We start from the raw sequence: 23,735 nt of genomic DNA, 5'->3' as shown, positions 1-23,735 counted from the left end.
CATTATTTTTGCCTCTTGTTGGAGGCCCCATCATGACAAAAACCAATATTTTTGAAATAAATCACATGAATGAAATGTAAATTCTTTGATTTCTTTATTTATTTTTACTGTAACTTACTAGGGACAAGATGCCATTACTTAGAAGAAAAGAATCCATTAAATTAGCAAATTTGCTCCCTCAAGAGTAGAATTTCCTAATTTTGTAGTAACTTATTTATTCTTGCTTCAATTTCTCCAATCCTTGAAATGTAGGCTCCCCTACTATGTATTTGAAACCCCAATACAAGTTGTACTGCAATTTGACAGGATGTGTGAGATATGTAGATCTTAATAAAATGTGTAAAAATAGTAATTCTATGATGTTTTTCTCAAATTTACTCCAATTCCTCTAAAATTTGGATTATAGCTTCTTTAATATGGTCTTCAACAACCATTTAAAAAGATTTATTTATTTTTCTAAAATCTAAAAGTCGTGCTCTTTCCAAAATCACCTCTAATGTTGAGAAAAAATCTTGCCTCTATGGTACCAAGATCATGCTCATGATGAAATAACTTGCAAAATGGAAGAGATAATGTGAAATACTCTATAAATACTTGATAATAACTAAGAGAAATAGGCCAATTCAAGGGGGAAACCTCCAAATATCTCCAATGAGAATATGCTTCACCATGTATAATCTTGAAATAAGACTCACAACCTCCTATATATATATATATATATATATATATATATATATATATACATCTAATTATGCTTAGGCTAAGTAGACACAACCCTACATAACACCTGGGCCAACCTACCTAGCTAAATAATAATATAACAATTATAACATAACTTAATTAAGGATTAGTATATTCACAAGTTGACTATTGATAACCCTATATATACCAATATTAAGGGTGTAGTGTAAACTTGACAAAAATATTCGAACCTGAGTGGATAGATATAGCCTAATAAAATGTATAAAATAGGGCATTAATTAAACCCTAAAAAGGAAATATGAGAGCTACCCATGTGAGATATCTAAATTTTCCTTCTAAAACATCATCCAAAAAGAAACCTAGGCTCAATTTATATTATTAAATAAATATATCTCCAAAATCTAGTTGCTAAAAAGCCTAGGAAAATACATGGCAATTTTCACAAAAAGAATTCAAACTTATAAAGAACTACTAGGAATAGAAATTATAAATATCATACATAATGAGAAAATATAAATAGTTACACATTTTATTAGAGAAATAATGAAATTAATAGATTCAATCCATACCTCAAGTCCTATGAAAATTTAATCGAAGAAGAAAGGAGACAAAGAGAGGAAGACAAATCCAACCTGAGATATCTTGTCCACTTTAAAAAATCTTCATGGAAGAAGATGAATCAATTCCATGGAAATAAATCTCTCTGTCCACCCTTGAAACTCTCATATATTAATCTCTCTATGAAAATAAAGAAATTTATAGTATAGATCCCTAAAGCATGTTGTCTATTAGTGTCAAACACTTAGTCATATATTTGGTAGAGTTGGTCATTACTGTTATTGAGCCATCCTATATAGTACAAGCCTTGTAATTAGAATTGCATATATTTCATGTATAAACCAAGCAATAGTGACTACTAGGAAATTCTACGGTCACCAAATACTCTAGTCCAAGCTGAGTCAGTAAGTACTAAGTGCATACTAGTGTCAAACATAATAGAGACTAGGTTATACAATGTATGCCAACAAGTTAATGTTGAATGCCAACATAAAAAAATTATTAGTGTGATGTGGAGCCTAATTTGACTCAAAGGTTTATTTGGTACAATTTCCCGTTATATTATTTCTATTATGGTTTTGGGGCAACACCCCTAAGATGGGGTCAAGGGGCAGTGCACTTTGTGGGGTCCTAGGGTAGCACTACTTTTTTATTGGATGACTTATTCTAGCCCTATTTTTGTAAGTAGAAAAAACTTGTATAAAATAGCTTAGGGTTAGAGATTTCATAATGTATGATGATATTATAGCTTCTTGTAGTGGTATTGAGCTGTAAGGGATTGTGGATTCTAATCATAGGATAATAATAATATTGGACTATTATTGGTGGACATAGTCTAGCGATTGGGTGAACTAGGTTAAATCCTCATGTCTTCTATTTTCTTCTTTTCAATTTATTATTTTCTAATACTGACAATTTTTGCATGTAACTATTATTTCTATGTGTAGTTGGTCCGAACAATTGGTATCAGAGCTAGACTATTGCCATTTTATTTTTAGCTAGATTGTCATATTTTATTATAGCTAGACTATCATCACTTTTATTTTAGCTATCCTCTACAAGAAGGTCTCATGGTTGAGTGGGAGTCTCATGATTGAGTGGGAGTGATAGAAGATGATGGTAAAATGAAGGTTGAGAATTTTAATTTGAAGAATTTTTAGTTATGAAAAATGCAAATGGAGTGGCTAAATGCATGAATAGGACAATAATGGAGCATGAGGTTTCATGTTGGGCTACCCTTAAGTATGTAGGTGGAGGCTACCAATATTCTTTTATATTTGATCAATAGAGGTCTCTCTAGTCCTGCGGGCTATGGTATTCTAGAGGAAGCATGGACTAGTAAGAAGGTGAGTTATCCTTTTCTCAAAACCTTTGGTTATGAAGCATTTGCACATATAGATTGTAAAAATAGAACCAAGCTGAAAAATAATACAAAGAAATGTGTATTTCTTGGATATGGAATTGATGAATTTTTTTATAGGATTTGGGATTTTAAAAATTGTAAAATTGTAAAAAGTAGGGATGTCATATTCGATGACAAAGTTTTGTACAAAGATCTATTGTAGCAGTATGATAAGAAAGAAAATTATTATGTAGTGTTGGATGTTACTCAAAAGGAAGATGCTCCAATAATCTCTCATGCTTAGCATCAACTACAACAAAAAATGCCACACACCCTAGTGAATGTTAGATAGTCAATAGGGCTAAGTAGACCTCCAGAAAGATTTTCTCCCTCTTTCTACTTTATTTTATTAATTGATGCTGGTGAACCTAAATGTTATGATGAAGTTGTGTAGGTGGATACTAAGGTTCAATGGGAGTCTATGATTAAATAATAAATTGACTCTTTGGTGAAAAATTAGACATGGGATTTATGAAAGTTGCATGTAGGTAAAAGGATTCTATTGAATAAATGGGTTTATGGGTTGAAAGAAGAGGATGGAGGTAAGAAAATATTTAAAGTTAGGTTAGTTTTAAAAGGATTTGCATAGAAAAAGGGCATTGATTATGATTAGATATTCTCTCTTATTATTAAAATGACTTCTATTTGCACTATTTTAAGTATTGTGGCTAATGGAGATTTACATTTGGAGCAGCTTGATGTTAAAACAACCTTTCTTCATTGTGATTTGGATTAAGAAATATATATCATATTGTTGGCTCCTAAATTAATAATTTTTCAATAACCTAATGATAGGAACAAATACATCTAGGGGTAGCTAGTTCCCGTGTTCAACATACCTATTTAGACATCTAGGCTAACTATAAGGCTATAGTCCTTCTTCTTCAGGCTCTGTAAGACCTAGGTAGGTGAACCTTAGATTCATTCATATGGTACAAGTTACCAAACATATATTTGAATCTAGCTAAAGTAGATTGAAACCCTAATTCTTCTATGCTTATGTAAATAAAAAAGGCATGAAATAGCCAATAAAATGACCTATGAACTTGATAAACTAAGTGAGGGAAAATCCTTTCAGCTCTTCAACATTAAAGGGAAAAGACTTTGATTAATATGTTGATTTCAACATAACTAAGATATGAAAAATAAACATATAGATCCTATAGCTGATCAATACGTTATCTATTGGGTAATTCCACATACCACAAACATACATCGTTGGATATCAATGATACATCTCATATATCAAGACTCTAGATCTATCCTATCACTTCATGAATCAAACATCTGAATCAAGACTGAAACTCATACTCAATCTATCCCTTCATGAAATCTGCAACCCCATTATGGTAAATCAAGCATTTACATGACTCCTTGAGTCACAAGAAAACTATTCAAAAACATACAACTTAAAATAGGTTAGAAATGGGTCTGTGCTCTTTGTTCACAAACCATGTAATATTACAAACAACATAAGCAATGACAATCAAACTGAAGATAAACTCATTTGTTGCATTTTATTAATTTCCTTGAAATAAATACATAAATGATGCATGGAAATAATTCATGGAACAATTGAGTAAACTAGAACTATCTCTATAATTTGATTAATGTTGTTCATAGATAGAGAGAATTATTAGGCATGAATGGTGGGATCATAGCTAGAGCTCTACTAAATAATCTAGAAACTATCCAACCATCAACAACCCTAAAGAAAGAGAAGAGAAGAGACTAAATATAATGGAGTAAATCCTAGATCTTCTATGATGCTGCCATTTTTCCACTTGAAGAACTTTCACTTGCTGATGTGGAACCTCTCTTTTCTCTCTTTCTTCAACTAAAAATTAGATCTCCTCATTCTATTTTGAAAAATATGATCAAGAATATCTTCAAAATGATGGAATCATATAAATGATTTGTAAGAAGACAAAATGTGCCACTAAAACTCATGCCAAAAAAAATTCTAAGTAACTTCAAAGAAAAAATAATACTCTTAGGAACATGTCCCCAAAATTTGGAGCTAACAAACTATTGAAAACAAATGGTTAATTGTATATTTTCTTTGATGTTACACAAAATGTTATATCTTTACTAGTTAGTGTATGTCGTTCTCACTCAAGAAATGAGGACAATTTCCTATGTCTATTGAGCATGGTAGTGTTTTCCAAATTTAGAAGGTAATGTCATCTGAGTTCACTCAAGCATCAAAGAGAAGTTCATAGAAGTTGAGTGTTAACCAAGCTCACTTAGGGAACAAACGAATGTTGGATAAAACTAGTGTAAACTAAGCTCACTCAGTTACCAAAGGAAGTTTATGAAGATGCAATGTTAACTGAATTCACTTGGTTAATGCAAGAAAATCATTTCTAAGTTAGTGTCTATTAAGAAGGGTTAGCTAATGAAGAATTTACTTGTTTTGGCATATTGAGTTTAATGGATTTATTTTTTGGTTCTAGCCAACTAAGGAGATGATTATTAATTATTCTAAGTTATATTCAAAATGACTTGACAATGTGTATGATATAAGTATAAGGTCAAGTTGAGAATTGAATGAGTGAGTATATGGAAGAATAGAAGATGCTTAGAGGAGGAAAATTAGAAGGATAAAAATAATATCCTTGAGGAGCTACAAAGATACATTTGATCAAGAAGGATCAAGTATTTGAGCCAAAATTGAGATCTCAAATTAGCAATAGAATTGTATAAAAAATTAGGTCATTTTATTAGCACTCTCTAACCATTGTAGTAGTGATCTAAATCTCTTAACAAAGTTGGCTTAATAACTATTTGTAAATCCTCTAACAAGGTGACATTTCTAGATTGAAGTGTCTAAAGACCTCTAACTAGGCCACTTCTAATAGGGTGATTGAATCTTCTAATAGGGTCAAACCCAATAGTATATTTTGTAACCTTTATTAGGGTTGGCTCCTAACAGGGCTCACTTCAAAAGAGTGAAAATCAATAACTAGTTGCAATTGGTGGTTTTTCACAAATTGTGTTTCCATGTTAAATCTTGGTGTTACTTGTGTTAATGCTATTTTTTGCATGTGTATGCAACTAATTTAATTAAGGTTAATCATAACATACTATTTTAAGAATGTTTAATATTTTTTGAGTTAAAGTTTCTATTTCAATGGTTACCAAGTTACAACATATTATCAATATTAACTGAGTTCCTATGTGTTTACCGAGCCACAGTAATGCTTTTTGTAGATTCTATGTTTTGTGCTAATATCTAAGGGATCTAGGATTTACATTAGTGGTAACTGATTCAGCCCTCCCCTCTCAATTACCCCTCTTGTATTTCCAACAATTGGTATCATATCTTTTGGTGCTTGTAGAAAAGGTTTCAAGGACCTAAGCTACAATATCTAGATGTCTTATAGAAGAGAGATTCCAAAGCTAAATAGAGGTAACTTTTGAGGCATGGAAGGAACTTATGGACTTGCACTTGACAACCATCAATGATTTAGGTTTGAAATATTTGGAAAATTCTTACAATGCTCCTAATAAAATATTGATTGTGGAAGAGATTTTTGAAAAGAAAAATCATAACATTATGATGATTGACATTTCATTAGCTCTTAATTATGTTGAATTTGATAAGGTCAAAGGATGTGCTACTACTCATGACATGTGGAACAAACTAAAGGATATCTATGGAGGTAATGATAATGTGAAAAGAGCCAAGGAAGAAAGCTTGAGAGTTCAATTTGATTAGATGAAGATGGGAGAGGATGAAAAAATTTCAAAATATATTAAAAGAATCAAAGCCTCTAGAGGGAGACTTGAAGATGTAATAATCATAAGAAAGGTACTTAGAACCCTTCTTCCTATTGATACAATTAGAGTATCTTCCATTCAAGAGATGAGATGTGATCCAAATAACAAGATAACGTTGGATGCTCTATTTGGAAGATTGACTATATTTGAGCTAGATAACTATGATAATTATACTCCTAGTTCTAGCAATCTTGAGTCTACATTTGAAGCCAAGTTATCACTCAAGAGGAAATCTATAAAGTCTAAAGGTAAACAATCTAAAAATGGAGAGGAAGATAGTTCTGACAGTGATCTTGAAGACATTGAAGCATTTCTTGCAAGAAGGTATCCTAAAGGCAAAGAAAAGTACAAAGCTAAAATTCCTCTAATCTATTTTTCTTGTGAAGAAGTTGGTCAAATTGTTGCAATGTGTCCAAGCAAAGAAAAAAAAGATGAAAAAAGGAACAAGTAAAAAGGAAAGATGGTTTCAAGAATTTCAAGAACTACAAAGAAAAATGTAAGAAGTCTTGTTTTATGGCTAAATATTTAGATAGTAGTGATGATGATGAAATGGTTTATATTGTTGTAAAGATGAATTTAATGATGAAGAAGATACAATGGAACTTATCTCTCATGTTAGAGAAAATGATACATAGATTATTTATAATGGTTGCTCACATCATATGACTAGTGATAAAACAAAGTTTGAACATTTGAAACATTATGATGGTGGAAGTGTAAGATTTGGAAATAATGAACCTTGTTGTATAAAAGGAAAAAGGTTGTATCTCACTAACCCATGAACTTAGATGTGATAATTCTTATTGGGTCAAAGGACTAAAGTATAATGTATTGAGTGTGGCATAGTTGAATAACATTGGATTAAAGGTAGAATTCATGAATGGGAAGCTCAAGATTCTAGATGGAAAAGGAAATTTAGTTGGGTCTAGTAATCAAACAAAAGGTAATGTGTTCTACCTAGATCTTAGTGAAAGTTCATCTTTCATTTCTCAAGTAGAAGAAAGTTGGTTATGGCATAAAAGGTTATGTCATGTGAACTTTGATAATTTGGTCAAGATAAGGAAAAGAAAAAGAGTGAGAGGTATTCCTAGTTTGAGGAAGCCTAATATGGGCTTATGCAAAAATTATCAAATTGGTAAGATGGGAAAGACAAGTTTTAAGAGCAAGAACTATCATTCTAAAGAAGTCTTGGAGCTAGTTCATAGAGAACTTTGTGGACCTATTAGAATTGAGAGCTATAGTGGGGATAAGTAATGTATTCTTTTTGTTGATGATTATTCTAGAAATGATGACTTATTTAAAGAATTTTTAGAGGAAACGAGTAAGGAATTTGAGATGTCCATGTTCAGAGAGATAAAATTGTTTCTTGGATTGTAGATTTAGTAGAAGAAAGGTGGTATCTAAATTACTCAACCCAAATATATCAAGGAGATACTAAAGAAATATGGAATGGAGAATTCAAGACTAGTTATAACACCTATGTCTACTAGACATAAGTTTTCAAGAAAAGATGATTCCAAGGAGGTTGATCAGACCACATACAAATCAATGATTGGAAAACTGCAATGTGTAGTGCATACAAGGCTTGATATCACATTAGAGATTGGTAGGTTAGCAATACTTTCAAAAACCTTTAAAGAAAATCATATGATAAAAATAAAAAGAATCATGAGGTGTTTAAATGGTACTAAAGACTATGGATTATGGTACAAGAAAGGAGGCAATCTAGATTTGAATGCCTTCATAGATGTTGATTAGGTGAGAAGTGTTGATGATAGGAAGAACACCAACAACATACTTTTCTTTCTTGGTAAAAGACTAGTTTCTTGGAAAAGCAAGAAGAAAAATTGCATTTATTAGTCTATAGTAGATGCAAAGTATGTTGTAGGAGCAGTTAATTATTCCAATGCAGTTTGGTTCAACCAACTCTTGGCAAGTATGAGTGTAGAGATCAAATATCTAGTGGTTATCTTTTGTGATAACACTAGTGCAATTAATATATCAAAGAATCTAGTGATGGATACTAAGACCAAGCACATTGTAATAAAATATCATTTTCTAAGAGAATTAGTGCAAGATAAAGAGGTAAGATTGGAATATGTGAATACTAAAGAACAAATTGCAAACATATTCACTAAGCCATTACCTAAGGATTAATTTTTGTATCTAAGAGTTAAGTTAGGGGTTATTCCCTTATCTGAAGGTCACTAAATAAAGTATAGTGATACACCAATGAGTGCATGTTGAAAATCAATCAAGTCGATGTAGTAATAAAAGAGCAGAATGCATATGAATATGTACATGAGGTACAATGGAACTCACTATATATTTTCTTTGGCATGATATGTCAAAGAGGGAGAGTTTTCTATCATATTACAAATTTTTTCTATAGAGGGAGAATTATTTTGGTCATATCAAAGAGGGAGAGTTCAGTCATACACTAGTTAGAGATGTCAAAGAGGGAAAGTTTTCTATCATATTACAAATTTATTCTATAGAGGGAGAATTATGTGTGTCATATCAAAGAGGAGAGTTTAGTCATACATTAGTTAGAGATGTCAAAGAGAATCAACTTGGTTTGATATCAAAATGGAAGAGTTTGTTGATAGAGGGAGAAACTAAAGTTAGAGAGAGTTCATACTAATAGAGGGAGTTCTCATGGAAAAGAATTAGAATGAAACAAAGGATATTTTCCTTACTATTATTTTTCTCTATAATTTTTAATTGTATTATGACATATTGTGTTGCCATCAATGCCAAAGAGGGAGATTGCTAACAAAAATTTGTTAATTGTATATTGTCTTTGATGTTTCACAAAATGTCATAGCTTTAGTAGTTAGTCTATGTCGAGCTCACTCAGGCAATGAAGATAGTTTCTTGTATCTTTTGAGCATTCTAGTGTTTGTTAAGTTTAGAAGGAAGTTGTAATATCCTACTTTAGGACGTTATTTATTTACCTTTTAATTTGTATAAGTTCAATAATATTTGTATTATCTCCTTTTCATTGTTTGATATTCTATATAAAAATGTGTATTTCAAAGAGTCAAGTCCTTTCATAAAAATAATTATATTATATTAATTATATATTTATATTAATAAGTTTAATTATATTAATTAATATCATAAGATATATTATATTAATAATTATATTATAACACATTATTTTAACAATATATCAAGAATATATTATTTTATTCTTTAGTAATATATTATATTATTAAATGAATTTTAATAATTGTATTTATTCATCATGAAATTATAATATGTTTAATATAGTTATTTACTCTAATAATTTAATATTTATTTATTTAAAATAATTAAACTCTTTTATTTCATTCACCTATATTACCATAATTAGGGGACATGGCTATCCACCCTTCCTCAAATTGCTTGTCCTCAAGCAATGATTTTTTACACTAAACCTTTCTTGTGAAGTCAATATACAAGTTATACACTAGGATGAAAGAATTTATAAGGTATGCATGCAGCTAATGTCATAATGCATGAAGTAAATATATGAGTACTTGCAAACATGAAGCATACATGAAGAAGACACATTGATGCTTAAAGACACAAAGCATACATGATGAAGACATATTAAGACATGAGGTAAACACACAATACACATGTTCTGTAATTCCTTGATTATGAACTTGCAACCAAAAAATCATTAGTACACATTCATATACCTATAGCAAAGGAACACAAGTTAGTACATATAAGTATACTTTCAAAAGAGGCTAATAGTTTTAATTGGGAAAAATAGCTCCATTGTAATGTCCCTACTTGTAAGGGCTTATAATAATGTCATGTTTTTCCATGGAATCATTTTAGATGATTATTATTTTATTATTTAATCAAAATAATTCATCATATATGTATATATTCATATCCTACTGATTACATTGTATGTATAGGCTAGGTCACCCAGGCATTGGACAAGGAAATCACATTAAAGGCTTGAAAAAGACCTTGGTCATCACCTTTGAAATGGATATGTTTCATCCCTCACTATGCCTATATGCTATACCATGCCACAGTCCTCAGAAGATCATGGTGGGTTCCCATAGCTCATAAACCTAAATCAAAGAGTTGGTATATGCCCCTCTTGCCTTAGGACTTAGCTCTACCCTCTTATCCACCTAGTTTCTTACTACTTAACATAATCTTGGGATCATTTTAGAATCAATACTTCTTAATGATAGCCTTACTAGAGTACTTAGGTACTGTAGTGGGGTCCCATAATTGGATAAGCATAAAACCAAGAGTGGAATACATTCCTCTCTTGCCTTAGGGATCATCCCTATCCTCCTACCTACCTATTCCTTTCCTCATTAACATACATATTCAATTTGATTTGAATCAATTTGTTTTTGATAATTAATCATTAAAGAAATAATTTCATATAATTTCATTATATTACTACTTCTTATCATTACCATTTGTGTTCTATAAGTTTCATTATCCTTTAATCCTATATCACATTTACTCTTCCCTCTAAATAGTTTCTCTTTTATTAATAAACATTTTTCTCTTCATAATATTGTTTAGTTATGAAATTGAATGATATATAATAAACACGCCCACCTTTACCTATCTCACATGATCTATACTGTATGCACTTGCACCCAATTTTATTGTTCTTCTCACCTTCAGTGTTGATTTCCCATTTGACTACACATTATCACTCCATCAACTATTTTTTTCCTTATCTCTTGACATCATGGACTAACGTGGGTTACCTTTTTTGAACAAAGAACCAATTCTATCAACCTTTTTAAATAATTTGTACAAATTTTTAGAATGTCTAATTTTCTATAATGTTCATAGAAAATTTTTCTTTCTTTGTGCGACATTCCAACTACTTTCAAAACTTTTCAATGGTACAAATGACATTAGTGGTCTTGGTTTCCTTATTTCGAATGTATGTCTATACTGCAAGCATTTTCTAGACACAATGTTAATGTATATCTGTTGACCATCTCTGGAAAAATGATGATTCAATAATTTTGAGCCAATGTTACAGGTATATAGTTTGAATTCTCCATTTTATTTAATATTTCATGCTTTCTTGGACTAAACATTGTTTCATGAGTTACTCTTTATTTTGTGCTTTCTTTGATGATCCATTCTTTTATGAGTTGTTCTACTTTATATGATTTTCGATAGCTATGCATCAATAATATACAATTGTAGTGGTCCTTGTTGAATGATCTACATAACATATAATCAAATGGGAATACCATTATTGATATTATTCTGAGAGTGATTATTAACTATCCCCAAATGTGGTTACTATCCATTTGAGAACTCAAACCTAATGAATGAGTGAGAAAGTCATTTTAGATTTTGATGGTACTTTGAAATCCATGCAAAATGTTACATATCAAGAAAAATGTGTTGGCATAATCCAACATCTAAGGATGTCACAATGCAGATTATGTGAGCAAAGAAAACTAATACAAAGTGATATTATTATAATTATATCTTGTTTGGTGAATGTTTATAGATAGGCTCCAATCTAGGCATCACATATGACATGTAATAGAAAAATTATTCTCCCTGATGGTTGTTTAGGTCTTCACTTTCTAATCCCATAGGATACAAACTAGTCTAAAATTGATTCCTTGCATATATGTCATCAAAAGTATATGCTTAAAATCTTCTTCCTCACTAATCAATTACTCTCTTTTGATTTCATGCTTGATGTCTCCTCTATTTTTTATGCTTGGAAATATTTTCATTGCTCATTCAATTTACTATTTTCATTGATAGATTGCTTGACACCAAATGATGCAAAGTCTGTCTAACACTCTCTCCCTTTAAGAATTGTATTAACAATAATAATATCTATACAGATTAGTGATATGTTCCACCTTGACAATATATAATCATGTAAATTCTATCATGTCACTTATAGCTTATATTAATGCATACACCACTATATCAAGTTATATCATTTTAGTTGGTAACATTCAAGTTCACCATACTTCAAAGAATTGAGTCCATGAGAAAATTCATTCCAAGTAATTGCCACATTCTGATAACATATAAAGTTTGAAAATCAATTGTATGATTTTTATTTTTCCAATATATTAATTATCAATGTTTCTTTATTTTCTTCTCTTTTCATTATAGGTTGGTAGGATCAAGTTCAGATATAGCTTCATAGGTTGGTGGGAAAACTAGGCTCTGATACCACTGTAATATCCTGCTTTAGGACATTATTTATTTACCTTTTAATTTGTATAAGTTTAATAATATTTTTATTATCTCCTTTTCATTATTTGATATTGTATATAATTAAGTGTATTTCAAAGAGTCACATCCTTTCATAATAATAATTATATTATATTAATAATAATATAATAATATAAATTATATATTTATATTAATAAGTTTAGTTATATTAGTTAATATCATAAGATATATTAATAAGTTTATTATAACATATATTATTTTAATAATATATCAATAATCTATTATTTTATTCTTTAATAATATATTATATTATTAAATACATTTTTATAATTTTATTATTCATCATAAAATTATAATATCTTTAATACAGTCATTTACTCTAATAATATTATATATATATAATTATTTGAAATAATTAAACTATTTTATTATATTACCATAATTAGGGGACATGACAGAAGTGTCAACCAAGTTCACTTGGGTGTCAAAGAGAAGTTCACAGAAAATGAGTGGAACTAGTGTTAACCAAGCTCACTTAGTTACCAAAGGAAGGTTGTTAAGATGCAGTCTTAACTGAGTTCATGTGGTTAACACAAGAAAATCATTTTTGAGTTAGTGTTTATTGAACATGGTTAGCTAATGAATGATTTTCTTATTTTGGTATAGTGATTTTAATGCATTTTTTTGCTAGTTCTAGCTGATTATGGAGATAAATATTAATTATTCTAAGATCTATTCAAGATGACTTGAACATGTGTATGATATAAGTATAAGGTCAAGTTGAGGATTGAATATGTAAGTAACAAAAGATTCTTAGAGGAAGAAAATTAGTAAGATAAGAAGAATATCCTTGAGGATTTGTGCTAGAGTTGAGATCTAAAATCAACAATACTTTTGCATCAAAAATTACGTTATCTCATGGTTACTCTCTAACCATTGTAGTAGTGATTTAAATCTCTTAACAAATTTGGCTTAAAAACTATTTGTAAATCCTCTAACAAGGTGGCATTTCAAGATTTTAGTGTCCAAAGACTTGTAACAAGGCCACTCCTAATAGGGTCACACCTAATAGTGTGTTTTGTAATCCTTAACAAGGTTGGCTCTATTGGTGTTTCAAAACTAGTAAGCAAAAAAATATTTGATACCAAGATCCTAAAGATAAAACTTGGTCTAAGGGTTAGCAAGCTCTTATGTTCAACTAAAAAATCTTTAGATATGGACCCAACTTCAACAGAGTCACAGGGATTCTCTACTCTTTAGCTTCTACAAAACCAAGGGGGGTGCACCTTAGGGATATATGGATATATAATTGATTTATGTGTTTTGACTTGAACACATGTTATTAAAATAATCTTTCTATTTCACTTATATCCAATACAGTAGAAAATGCTCATAATTCTTCTATACTTTACAAGTAATCTTTGATAGCAATAGCTAATAATGACATACAAGGGATTATTTCAAATAAGTCCTGACCAACAGTTTAACTCTTCATACAAGAAAGTAAAGACTGATTTGATTAATTTTGTACTCTATGTAACCCCATGAGATCAATATTTTTCATCCTAATTGGTGATCAGTGCCTTATCATTTGGTATAGAGAAAATCAAACCAATAAAACTTGACTTATTCAATTGCCTTACGATTGAAACTGTTAGTAGTTAACTCTAAATTTTCTTCTTATGAATATCCTCCCATACACCCAAAAAACCTATCAATTCAATGAAAATATTTATTTATTTCTTTGAATTAAGAGAAATTGATGAACAAACATACAACCCATCTAAGTTACATTAAAATGAAAGAACAATATTCATTAATTCTCAATTGAGATAAATGAAATAGGAGACAAAATTCAAAGACACATATATTTGTAGAAAATTCTTTTATATTTATTTTCCTTGAAAATAATGCATTACTAGCATCAAGTTCAAAATAACTCAAGATTAAACACCTTATCCATCCTTGTTCTAATTTCTCTCAGATATGTAGAGATGAATACATCATAAAATTATCATGGAGACTATAGGACCAAATAGAAAAATATTCTAAGACTAAAATTATATAGAATTCATACCCTTTAATCTCTAGCCTTGGGATCTCATGTGTGTGTGTGTGTGTGTAGCATGAGATGCAACAAGCTTCAAGCTTAGAGAAGAATCACAATTGTCCTTAGGACAAAAAAAAAAATTACAAACAAAAAGTTCACCGTCATAATAAGACAAAAAATTGTGCAATAGAAAGTCTTTATAATGAATCTTCTTGTTGTGAGGTCATTCCTATTGCACCTTCTTGTTGCTAGGGAGTTTCACTTGTTGATTGATCCAAATGCATTTATTGCAAATTTTACAATGGGACCACTTGATATGTATGTGGTTAGTCATGTTCTAATATCTAAAAACTAATAATGACTCATGTCTCTCCCTATAGATCATCATATTAAATTGCTAAATTAATAGTTACAGTAGGTTTCTCTCTTATTGAATCATCAATTTGAATATCCACCTCTATTGCTATGGTTAATTGTTCCTTTTTCTTTTCCTCTTTTTGAACAGGTGCATCAATAATCTATAATTCATCTAGATCAGCAACATCTTCATTAGTTTAATCAAATATTAACTGATTGGCTTGACCAAGAACTTCCATCCACTTTTTGAAAAGTGAATCATCTACCCGGTTAAAGTTCAAAATTTATTGTTGTTTCTTCAAGTTCTCTTCTCCTAATTCCTCAATTTCAGAAAAATCCTTTTCAAAAGAATAAAAAATATTTTCACCTTGAATATTTCCTTAGTTGTTTTTGGAAACCATGAGTGATTCTTTTCATTTATGACCTTATTTAGTTTGATATATATCATGTCATCCATTTCTTTAGCCCACTCTTCTTTGTCTTTCAATCTATCCATATTCTTTAGTGCATGAGGGAACAACCCAAAAATTTCACCAAGATATTTTAAAAAGTAATTTATAAGCCTTCTATGTAGTACATTTCTCTTGTTATAAAAAATGTGAGAGGCCATTAGTAATATCAAAAGATTTCTCTACTTTCCCACAAGAAAGACTAATGACTGAACAACATAAAATAATGACATCACTATTTCCATTGTTCCATTTTTAAACAATTGGATTCAAAGTAGCCTCATTATTCTTCATCTCATTCCATCTACTCATCAACTTTGACAATTTTTCATAAAATTTGGGCCAATTAATCCTATCCACTAGATATATAATTGCATTTCTAAACCTATCTTCATATTGCACATCTAATTCCACACAAATGGCCCATAATTTATTCTTTCCTTCCTCAAATTCTTTAGCTATATATAATTGGGATCCCTGTAGGGTAGTTGGTATTTCTATATGGGGGGTTGCATTAAATGGGTTAATTGGAGGATGAGGAGGATAAGTAATTCTTGGTTAACTGGACCCCTCTCCTAACTTTCTCTTCCCCAATTGTTTCTCCATTTGGGCAATTCTTTCTTCTAATTGGTGTATTTTATTTCCTCTTTCTTTATAGGCCTCTAACACCTTTCGAAATTTGACATTTAATTCTAGGAACTTTTTTTTTTCTTTAGCTACAACCACTACTCCAAATTTCACCTTTTCTTTGGCCATTTGAGATACATTTTCACTATCCACCTCTTCTACCTTGTAAACCATGAGACTACCTATGTGTTTAGACTCTAAAACCTCTTGAATTTGGGATTTGTCTCTTTTTTAGATAGGCTACATCACCAAGGCCTAATGGTCATTACTAAATTTTAACACCTAATGTGCTTGTAAGAAAATCTCCTTAGTTTAAATTGGGTGTCCTTTGATTTCAGGTTACTATATCAAAAATCACTGCATTGGCAATGTACTATTCATGTAAAATCAAAACTCATGAATCCTTTAGCACCTACCTATCCCTTTAGGAGTTAACTATGCAAATTCTTCAATAAGACTAGCCTTGAACTCCTCCTTAATTTTAGAGTCCTACTTGCCAGGTTTCTTTGTTTTAAGTTTTTTCCATTTTTCCTCAAATATTTTTATACCTCTTCTCCACAAAAATTGACCAAATGCTCTTGACTTTAATAAGGTTTCATCATCTATGAATTTCTTAAATTCCTATTGCACTATAGGATCTATCTCTTTGCTTTTGAAATATCCTACAATGAGGGCTGATGTTGGTATAGAGGATTCCTTTGGCACTCCATCTTCTATGTTTGTTGTTGTTAATAAAATGTCCTTATCCCCTCCCATTTGTCTTACCTATTCTCTCAAAGATACTTCATCATCTATCTAGAGTGGAATTTGGGTAGGAGAATATTCTTTAGGCATAGAAGAAGAATGCTATTCTAATTTTTGTCTCTTGGAAGTAGGTATAGTAGGTGGGCTTTCTAAAGTTGTCTTTTATAAAGTGGTACAAGCTGCACATTATTTGTCACTAGATACCCAACTTTTCTCTATAATGTATATTGGCCTTAGTTTATAATTAATCTATTAGCCAACCCATTTTCTACCTTAGAGGCCTTGTTTGAATAGGTTTAGGTTAAAGTTTCCTTCTTTTCTTTCAAAGTTTTCATGAACCCAACAAAATTATCGATAAGCATATCTATTTTTGCACCTCATAGTTTTTTATTAGCAAGGGGATCATAATCTAGCTCAAAAGAATTTATAAAATTGAGGACCTTGCTATACACTTTCCACTTTTGTTTTCTAACTTCCTATTCTTCTAATGAAAACTTGTTTCTAACTATATCTTTAGGAAAATAAACAAGGTTCTTTTGGGCTTTGGCTTTTGTTCTTTCTCTCAATATTTTATAAAAATCCTCTAGGTCTACAAAGTGAGAATGAGATTAATCCATTTGGTATTTTTCTAAAAACATTTCTATATGTATGCATCCCTTCTTGATAGAAATTTTTTTTTTTACAATAGTAATTTGAGGAAAGAATGTACCTTTGGATTTTCCTAATAATTCTCTTTTTTCCAATGATCCTATCTACAAAAAGAGCTCTACAATTCCCACCTTCAAAGGCACTTGATAAAGTAACACATGTGGCTTTCCAAGGAAACCATATACCCTAAATATAGGGGAGACTACATATGGGATGATATCTCCCCAATTGTGACTTATCATTAACCCTTTGGTTTGATAAGTTCTAATAGTGATTGAAGTATTCTAGGACTATCTCCAACCAATAGCATTCTATTCATGGAAGCAAAGTACCTATCAAATGTGACAAATCTAGCATAAGTCACCTCCCATGTCATGTATACACTCCACAATTGGACATGAAGCTTTTCTCCATCTCTTTCTAATTCCAATTTCATTTTTTTTTGAAGAAGAAGGTGACACCTTTGTACAAACATATGTACATTAACAAGGAATACCAATAGAAGGGTTTATCAACTTTAGCCTTGGCTATACCTATCAACCCATTATGAAACCTTTTTGCTAAGCATGTGGTAAAATAAAAGATTGAGCTTATACCATAATAAAGTGTTTGAGTAATAATAAGAATAAGGGATCCTTGAATATGAACCTATTCATCCATTCCAAAACACTTGCAAAGAGAAAAAAATAATGCTTGAGCCCTAGGGGTGAAAAATTTCTATAGTAATGGCCTGGAGTGGAAGCAATTACTAATGGTAGTTACCCTATCTTGATCAAATTTTCTTGTAATGGCCCTCCTCTCAAGCATACCCTCTATGTATCCCATACCTAGCCTATAGATCTTCCATATCTATCTTCTCATGCACTGCATGGTTAAGGTTTAATTTGAAGAATTCCCTAATCAATTTTGGTTAAACCCTAGAAAGATAGTCATGAGAATGATTCTTTAGTATCCTAGTTTTTGGATCATATTTCTTTGACATTATTGCAAGTAATTCATTATCAAAGAAAACCCTAGGTACAACCAATTTTTTGATGTCAAATTCTCACACATTGCTCAGAGGGGTATCAAGTTTTCTTTCTGAAAACCATTTTTGGAGTAACTCTAAACCCCTAATTGAAGTCTGAGCATCTCTCAACTAGTTTCCTTTGTCATAGAAACCCTCATTAATAAATAACCTAGGGGTCTTTGGTATGAATTCTTTTTCCTAAAATTTCATGTATAGATTGAGACATTTGTTCTAAAAAATCATCATGTACAACCCTTTTTAGGTAGTCTACCTTTCTTGAGAAGTTTCTTCATGGAGGCATACTGAAAATATTACCTTATTGCAACTATGATATTGCAACTTGAAACCCTAAAAAAAATGCACCTTAAGCTTTGGATATTTCCAATCTATGAAAATTTTGCAACCTTAGTGTTCAATAATGAAAAATTAAAAACCTTATTGAAAATTTAGTCTCACATAAAATAACATTGATCATAATTAATGTTGCAACAATAATTTTTAATGTTGCACCACAAAATTCAAAATCCAGTCGTTGATCTTCATAAATTGGATTACATAGCTTTAAAAAATATGACTACATTACCCTTTTCTAAAATTTTCCATGCATCAAAACTTCACTTCCCTGCATTCTCTAAAGTTTGAGAAGTTTCAAACTATGGGAAAGTATCAATCGTTGATCTTCAAATGATCAACCATCATGAAAAACCCTAGTTTTTACTACACTTGACTTTAATATTTTGGTCCCATTGAACATTCAACCTCCAACTCATCATACATGTAATACTCTTCAGCAAATTAACATAGAGCATTTGATATACATTCCACCTTAGCATTCTTTGGCAACCTTTGGAACAACTAACCCCACATGGCCACATGTTGTAAAGTTTATTCCCTAATTTATATAAAATTAAAGTATATTTATTGTTGCAAAAGCATCTTGTGTTTCACTACTATCCTGCATGTTTTAGTTTTTATCTTGCTACTGAAACTGGGTTTCGTTGAAGCTATATTTTCTGGTTTCTAGGTGCCTATTGTAGACCATGTAACTAATTTTCCATATTGAATGAAAGGCTACTTACTTCAAGGAAAGAGGGCCTAGATTACTATCTATGATCTAGAGTGCAAGTTCTAACTTCTTATCAGTTGGGAGTTATGGATTTTCTTCTGGAACATTGATTTCTAGCAGTTCTATGTGACAATTTTTTGTGCTCAAATTTCATAATGGATGCACACTTTTCTTGATGAATCAAAATTTACACACTTAAGGGGTTGTAGAGGAATAGATATTTACCCATAGTTAAAAGCACAAGTTCTAACTCAATCAGAGCTATGAGCTATCATGATTTTTCTCAGACATCAATTTCAGGATAGTTAATTGTTGATGTAGGCTAACTTGTGTATTTAATTTTGGTTTATTTTCATTTAGTATTTGTTGGGAGCTGACTTGTGGCTTCTCCATGTTCTAGAATGATCTATAAGCCATTTTTTCTAGTATAAATAGAGTTTTTAGGCTAGGATCTAGAGTAGTTAAGATTTTTAGAAGAGTTTTTGGAAGAGGATTGCAGAGCAGAACTAGAAAGTGTGAATTGTCTACAAATCTTTGTGTATGAATTCATTTTGTATCTAATCATAACCTAGAAGGCCTTATAGTTGGGAATGTATGTTAAACATTTTAAGAATCAATTAAATTATTTTACTCTTCTTCCTCATTTGGTTGTTTTTCTTTGTGTTTGCTTCCATTTTGTTAACTCTTGTAGGGTGGTTCAGAGAGCTAGGTGTGCCTTTGACCCTAGTTTTCCCTATCCTTCCTTATGTCAGGTGATATCAAAGCTTGTGGTTCATCCTTGTAGATATTGGATCATGTAGAATCCTAATTTGGATTTGGTTGTAGGGTTGCAGATCTATGGATTCGGCCTATAACTTGTAGAGGGCTATGATCTTGTAGGAACTTGATTTGTAAATATGGTTCATGGTAGAAGAAATGTTGATAATGCTATATTGGATTATTTGAGATAAATTGTAGCCATATTAGATATTGTGGAGATAGCCCAAATGAGAGGATCACATCTTGATGATGTAAGTGATGATGAAGCAACAACACCAAACCATAACCCAAAACTTGAAGAAGATCAAGATGAGGAAAGATTGTTGTGAGTGTTGTCTAGGGAAAACTCAAAGCCTTATGTAGAAGTTATTTCTTATCATGGAAAATTGGATACCAATGCTATGTTAGATTGAATCTTAGATATGGAGAAGTTTTTTGAGTATGAAAACACTACTGATAATAAAAAAGTGAACATTACAGTTACTAGGGTGAAAGGTCATGCTTTGCTATGGTGGGAGCATTTACAAACTGATAGACAAAGGAGAGGAATGGAAAATATTAGAACTTGGCCAAAGATGGTAAAAAAGGTAAAGAATAAATTCCTTCCTACTAATTATCAAGTTAGTTTTTTGAGAAAGATGCAAAATTTGAAACAAAAGGACATGACTGTGAAATAATATATCGAGGAATTCTATAGACTGGACATCAGATCTAGACATATAGATGATGATGTTGAGAAAATCAAAAGGTACATAAATGGATTGAGATCTAGAATTCAAGATGAAATAAGTTTTTTGAAGTTTGAAGGTGTGGAAGAAGCATATCAACATGCCTTGAAAGATTAGGAAATCTTGACAAAGAAGCATGAACAAAGACAAAGAGGTAGAGGTGGTAGATTCTAGAGAGGTAGAGGTAGATCTTATGGTCAAGGTGGCAGATTTGAAAGTTTTTTGAAGAATAAAGGAAAATCTAAATGGAAGAATGATGAAAAAGAAAAGACTGAGTGGAAAGGTTGTATCTCATACTGAGGAGATACTGGATCTTACTAAGGAAGAGGCAATTCTTATCCTAGAGGTAGTTTCTATGGTAATTATTTTAGATGTAGTAAAGAAGGGCATAGATCTTTTGAATATCGATACTTTGAAAGTGGGCAAAATAATAGAAATGTTGTGATTCAAGAGGATATTGAAAGTTCACCAAGCAGACCTAAGGTTGTATAAAATCTGATGGTGAGAAAAACCTTATGTAGTAAAGGAAGTGACAAGGAACCTATCCATAAAAGAAGTCTTTTCAAGACCAGATGTAAGATAAATGGAAAATACTACAAGGTGATCATTGATAGAGGAAGTTCTACAAATTTGGCATTAGAAGAGCTGGTTACAAAGTTATAGTTGCAGAGGTTGAAACATCCCAAACCCTATCATGTTTCATAGATCAAAGATGAGCATAAGGTATTGGTAAGTGAACAATGTGTTGTGAAGTTCAAAATTGGACATTACTTTGATGAAGTTTTGTGTGATATTATACCCATGGATTATTGTCATATTTTGTTGGGTAGAACTTGGCAATATGATAGATATGTTGCACATGACGGAAGATTGAATCAATATACTCTTTGTGTAAATGGGAAGAAAAAAACATTGCTACTTTTGATTGAAAGTCCAGATGAGGTTAGTTATACTACAATAAAAGTTTGCATGGTTAATGGAAAGCAATTTGAAAAGGAAGTAAAGATGAATCAAGTTTGTTTTGCTATAGTTCCTAGAGGATCAAGTGTCAGTAGTAATGACCAAGCAATAGAAGTTGGTAATAAAAGAGTACCAGAAGAAATTATACAATTGTTGAATGAGCACAAAGATATTGTTGTTGATGATATTCTTGATGATTTACTTCTAGTAAGAAGTATAAGTCATTGTATGGATCTGATTTATCGAGCTAGTTCTCCAAACAAAGCAACATATAGATTGACACCTACAAAGAATGAAGAACTTAACATACAAGTGCATGAATTGTTGTAGAAAGTTTTGATCAGAAAAAGTTTGAGTCCAAGTGCTATACCTATTGTATTAGCACCAAAAAAGAATGAAGAATGGAGAATGTGTACTGATTCCAAAGCTATTAACAAAAGCATAGTGAAATATAGCTTTCCTATGCCAAGGATGGATGACATAATGGATTTATTGAGTGGAGTAAAGTATTTTAACAAGATTAATTTGAAGAGTGGCTATCATCAGATTAGAATTAGAGAAGGCGATGAATGGAAGACTACTTTCAAGACAAAAGATGGTTTGTATGAATGATTGGTTATGCCTTTTTGTTTGACCAATGTACCTAGTACTTTCATGAGGTTGATGAATGAAGTTTTGAAAAGATTTTTGGGTAAGTTTGTGATTGTTTATTTGGATGATATTCTAATATTTAGTAAGACTAGGAAGAACATCTTGAGCATATTAGACAAGTATTGTAGAGGTTGAAAGAGGAAAATTTGTTGAATAATCTAAAAAAGTGTTCTTTTATGCAAGAGGAGATTGTGTATTTGGGATTTGGGATTTTAGTTGATACATTGAAGATGGATCCTGAGAAGCTTAAAGCAATTTTGGAGTGGCCTACACCTGAGAATGTGGGTGGGGTAAGATCATTTCATGGCTTGGCTAGTTTTTAAAGAAATTTTATAAAGAATTTCAATTCTATTTGTAATGTTATGATTGAGACAATGAGGGAAGATAAAAAGGAATTCAAGTGGATACATGGAGTTGATAAGAGTTTTGAGACTTTGAAACAAAAGTTTGTTGAATACTTGTATTGGCTTTACCTAATTTCAACAAAGTATTTCAAGTTGAATGTGATGCAAATAGTAATGCAATTGGAGCTGTATTAAGTCAAGAAGGTAAACCTATTGCTTTCTTTAGTGAAAAGTTTAATGATGCTAAAAGGAAATATTTGTGTATGATCAAGAATTTGATGCTATTTTTCAGGCATTGAAGAAGTGGAGACATTATCTAATTCCAAAGGAATTTTTACTAAATACTGATCATAAAGCTTTACAATACTTGAGAAGTCAACATAAATTGAATTAGAGATATTTGAAGTGGGTTGAGTACTTGTAGAATTTTACATTTGTCGTTAAGAAAAAGAGTGGAATTACTAATAGAGTTGATAATGCATTGAGTAGAAGATGTTCTTTGTTGACTGAAATGAAGGTTTAAGTTCTTAGTTTTGAAGAAAAGAAGGAGTTGTATGATGTTGATCCTCATTTTTCTAAGGTATGGAGAGAGTGTAGAGCACCAAATCTGACAAATCACATAAGTATGATGAGTATTTCATTCAAGAAGGTATGTTATTCATAGGAATTCAATTGTGTATCCCTAGAAGTTCTATGA

This window comes from Cupressus sempervirens, chromosome 7 (genome assembly GCF_028749045.1).
Source record: "Cupressus sempervirens isolate cs-2001-9-10 chromosome 7, ASM2874904v1, whole genome shotgun sequence".
Taxonomy (NCBI): domain Eukaryota; kingdom Viridiplantae; phylum Streptophyta; class Pinopsida; order Cupressales; family Cupressaceae; genus Cupressus; species Cupressus sempervirens.
The sequence above is the reverse complement of the archived record's forward strand: the minus strand, read 5'-3'. Positions refer to the sequence as shown.